General features: G+C 47.6%; 1 long non-coding RNA gene across 1 annotated transcript; it reads left to right on the forward strand.

Annotated features, from left to right (window-relative positions):
• Positions 1 to 1,973: 1,973 nt before the first annotated feature.
• On the forward strand, positions 1,974 to 3,989 carry LOC126051540 (uncharacterized). The gene is made up of 3 exons (XR_007509837.1): positions 1,974 to 2,036; positions 2,878 to 3,012; positions 3,827 to 3,989. It is a non-coding gene; the product is annotated as an uncharacterized LOC126051540 (long non-coding RNA).
• Positions 3,990 to 4,478: the final 489 nt, after the last annotated feature.

A 4,478-nucleotide genomic window follows, 5' to 3' on the forward strand; every position in this document is an offset into this window, starting at 1 on the left:
GAGTTGGGGAAGTAGTTGGCGTTGGCCAGCGGGATGCTTACTCCCTTTTCTGATTTGTTTGTGTTTGTTTTTTTCATTGCAGATGTTGAAGAGCAATGTTCCCCTTGAGGAACATCCCAGTTAGCCCGTGTGGTTTTGTGGAGGATGGATTTGGACCCTCAGCCCTCTGAAAGCTAAGTTGAGGGACCAGGCTGAGAGGAAGGGACAAAGCTGGGAATAGCAGGGAGGAGTTTTAAAGTTAGCGCAGGAGAGAGGGCTGTCCCAAAGCAGTCGCCTTTGCGCAAGCAAAGGGAGCGGGTTGCTTTTCAGCACGAGCCCCGTGTGTGCCGGGCAGGGCAGTTCCAGCCTGTGTCCGCGGTGGCGTGTAGTTTGTGTAGTCTGTCTTGTGCGCTTAGACCTTCCTCGGGTCTCGATGTCCTTGTCGTGCTTTGCGCCGGAGGAGCGAGGCATGCGCTTCGGGTGCTGTCCCTAGGGTTTTGAATGCTCTTACTCATTGGCCTGGTGCCAATTTTGTGCTTCTTTTCTTGCGCTCGGAGCTCTAAAGCATGGATCGGTCTTGGCGGGTTCCGGTCAGTGCTCTATGGCAGCATTTTTTCAGCCTGCATCGGCAGCTCTGCTCTTTAGCTGTCCGTTTTCTCGGAGTGGGACTTCTTCCCCGCATCCTGACATCCTTAGGTCTCGACGCCAGGCTTCTGGCGCATCTGTCGTCTGGGTTTTGACAGTGCTGTCTTGTAACGGGCCGCTCTGTTTGACTCCTCTGGGTCTGCTGTGGAGCCTCCTGGCCTCGCGGTTGCGGCCCCGTAGGTCATCTTGCCCGACGGCGCCTCCCGTCCGGGGGTCATTCTTCTTGCTGAGAGTTTTCTCTCTCGTTGAATCACCTCGTTGGTGGCGTTCCACGTGGTGACGTTCTGCACATGGTGTGCTTGGCTTGGAGCTGCTCTGCCTGGGGGGGTGTGGAGTCAGGGGTAGGTGGAACAGCGATAAGAGTCTACGGGTGAAATGTTGATGTGCCTAGACCGTTTAGGCGAGGGTTGTACAGTCATCTCGGCTCGAGTAGCCATCAGCGGGCTGCACGGACAGCCGTGCCGATAGTGTTTCACGGAGACGATTGGAGCCGTGTGGCAGGGGCTGTTGAGGGGCAGTGAAGCGGATTTGAATCTCTAAGGTGTTAAGACTTGCACGTGATGGGCTCCAAGTTTGGCCCTGGTTTTTTTTGGTTGGTGGGGTGTAGGGTTTAGGGTTACTCCGTGCGGGGCCCGGACGATAGAACACCAGTATGATGATTAAAGTCGCCCCTTTATTGAGCTTAGCTGATCATTCTTACACAATTCTCTAAGTTGTTTAGAAGCTTTGATTGTCTGCTGCACGCAAGCATGTGGTGTCCACGCGCACAAGCGTAAGCGGTGATTGGTTACATCGATACTGTCCACGCATAGAAACATAAGATACAGTTAGTTATACTCGCTCTGTACACGTGCATACACACAGGATATAATTGGCTATGTTAGAGCATGCAAAACTTGTCTTAGTCCAATCGGTCGAGATAAGCCCCTGAATTGAGGTCGGTTGTGCCAAATTCCCTTTATCGTGGAATGTGCATCTGTGTTTTTCTAATTGGGATCTTTCTTCTTCTATCTTCTTGTTTGTTCTGTTCAGAGCCTTCAAAGGTGTCTGGAACGCTCTTGCGACCATGAGCTACTTTCAGGTCCAGTAACTAAGTTCCATATAATTGAACCCTACAGTGGGCAGGGGGGTGTGTGTGTTGGGTTTTTTTGTTGTTTTTTTGTTTGTTTTTTGGTTGTGTGTTGTTTTTTTTTTGTTTGTTTTTTTGTTTTTAAAATGACAGGCTGTAGCTGCATTCCAGATGGTCTTCGTAGATGGAATCAAGACCTCTGGAGTTGTGAAGCTCTTGCTCTGCATCCAGGTGACTCATTCAATATGTTTGGTTTTTTTTTTTTTTTTCAGATGTGGAGGGACAGGATGTGTCCCACAGAGCGATGGGGGAAGGCAGCAGAGCACTGTAAGGAGTTGAGTCTGTGAGTGGACTCTGAAGGAAGATGCGTCCGGTGGCTCTATGAGACTGCTTTGCTTTGCTGGGTTTTGCAGTTTTCTTGCATTGTATTGGTCTGTATTTGCCTTTGCCTTGTGTTGTTTTGTTGTGTATTTGTATCGACTGTCATGTGAGACTGTCTCGTATTGCCTGGCCCTGCATTGTGTTTTGTATTGCAGTGCTGTGTACTTGTATGGATTGCCACCTGAGACTGCCTTGCCTTCTACGGTTCTGTATTGGTTTTGTATTGTTTTGGTCTGTACTTGTATTGACTGTGATGTGAGAGTCTCTTGCATTGGCCCTGTTCTGTTTTGTCCGGTATGGCAAGGCTCTGAGTTGTTTTGCCTTGACTGAGGTAAGAGTACTGCCTTGTATGGCATTACATTTGCATGTGAATTACATGGCTCTATGTTTGTGTGTGTCTTGTATGGCATTGTAGAGGCAGCGTAGAAGGTTTAATGACTTTGGGCTCTTTGCATGCAGAGTTGAGGGGATCGCAATTGGATTGTGAACTAGCATTGAGTAAGGCAGGAACTGGGCAATGGTGTTCATCTTGTTTATGCAGATGCTTTGTGGCAAGTCTCTAGAAATGGTCAAGGCCTAGAGGTCTGAGTAGCAGCATGATGGGTCTTGGAGCGATCGGTAACTTTGGGAGAGCTCTGTGTTTGTGATGCTCTGTCTTTTTTCAAGTGCCATGGAGGACACTGGCTGTGAGGATGTGTTATTTTTGGAATAGGTGGGAAGCAGGGTAGGGGAGTGGTGGAGGACTTGACTTCTCTCTCAAGGATGAAGTGTCTGTTGACAAGCTTTGTGTGTTGTTTTTGCAGGTGATGACAGGGCACGAGAGGTGCTTGAAGGAACCTTGCGTTTAGGTGACATGGCGCTACGGAGGTTGGACTGTGACACGTGGCACTGTGAAAGCTAATTATCGGGTTGAAAATGCACGGATGGTGGAGATGATGGTGCGTGTTGAAATGTTGGTGTAACGGAAGGGCAGTTTGTGGGGAGGTTGGTTGGAAGGAGGTTGGGCTGGGGCCTGGGTTTTTGCAGGTAGGGTGCTTTTTTGAGGCCCCCGCTGCCGCAGGCACGGTGACGGCCTCTTGAGGCCTGTGGACGGTATGATGGATGAGTTGAGAGTGAGGGCTGGCGTTCATGTGATCTGAACGAGTGGTGTGTTGTGAATGTCTCTAACCTTGTAGGGTTCTGTGGTTAAGCCTTTTTGGTTTTTTTTTCCTTTCAGGTTGGATGTAGAGTTGAGATGTTTTTCAGGGAATTAGGAAAAAAACCCCAAACTTAGAATAAAAAAGCCTAGCTGGGATATGGGTTGGTTTTTGGTGTGTCCTCCCCTGCCCCATTTATTTTTTCTTTTCCCTGGTCCCAGCTGCTCCATGAGGCAATGTTGATCGCCAATGTTTGGACTGGGGTCTGCCTCGGGCCTGGGTTTTCAAAGGCAGGGCGATTTTTTGTTTGTTTTTTTTTTTTTTTTTTTTTTTTTTTTTTCCAAGGCTCCCGGGAACAGTGTTCCTGTGGAGCACTCCCCTGGAACCTGGTAATTGCCAGTCAGCACAGAGAGATATGTTGTTCGGTGGATGGTCTTTGGAAGACAGTTGAGGATTTTGTGGGGGGAGTTGGACTAGATGGCCAGCATGGAGTAGGCCAGGGTTGTGAAGTGCGTGAGTGTAACTGTATTTGTCTGTGGTGGGTTTGTAAAATATTTGGTTGCTCTTTGTAGCTTGTGATGTAATGATATTTTTCAATTTCTGGTTTTGTGTCGAGGTGTGGAAGTGGACGGTCTGTCAAGATGATTGGAGGTTCACTCGTTTGGTGCCCGGGAACAGGGATCATGGCGGTAATGTCACCTCAGGGAGTAAAACTTCTGGATGTGCAGCGATGTATGTAATGGGAGCGAGGAATGTGGAAAAGACCACTCCGTAGAGCATTGCAGGTACTAAATAGTGGCATTTCTTCTTCAGGTAATGCTAAATTTTTGGAGTTTACATGTATTTGTAAAAATAGTGATTAAAAGAGGACTAAATCTAATAGTGTCAAATATTTGACGAGTGAGGCCATAAGTCTTTTCTATATATTGTAGAAAAAGTACATTGTAGAATTGGATTGAAATACTGACATAGCTGAATCTATGTGGAATGAGTAATGGACCAAATGAAGCACTAAAAATAAAATGTAAAAAAGACAGGTAATTATGTGTCCTTGTGGGAATTACAGTATTAATGGCAATCACAAAGGGAAGCGTAGAGGGAAGCATGGGCGTTTAGTGCCCATAGGTAAACTTAGCTGTTGAAGTAAGTGAAAGTGTCTGTTGGAATTAGGCATCCAAGGGCGAGTTGTAGATACCTTGAGGTAAATGTAGCTGCTGCTGGGTTAATGGAAAGGGGGTGCATTCCTTCCTCTAGTGATTGCAGAACTT

This window comes from Accipiter gentilis, chromosome 28, assembly GCF_929443795.1.
Source record: "Accipiter gentilis chromosome 28, bAccGen1.1, whole genome shotgun sequence".
In the NCBI taxonomy this organism is placed as follows: domain Eukaryota; kingdom Metazoa; phylum Chordata; class Aves; order Accipitriformes; family Accipitridae; genus Astur; species Astur gentilis.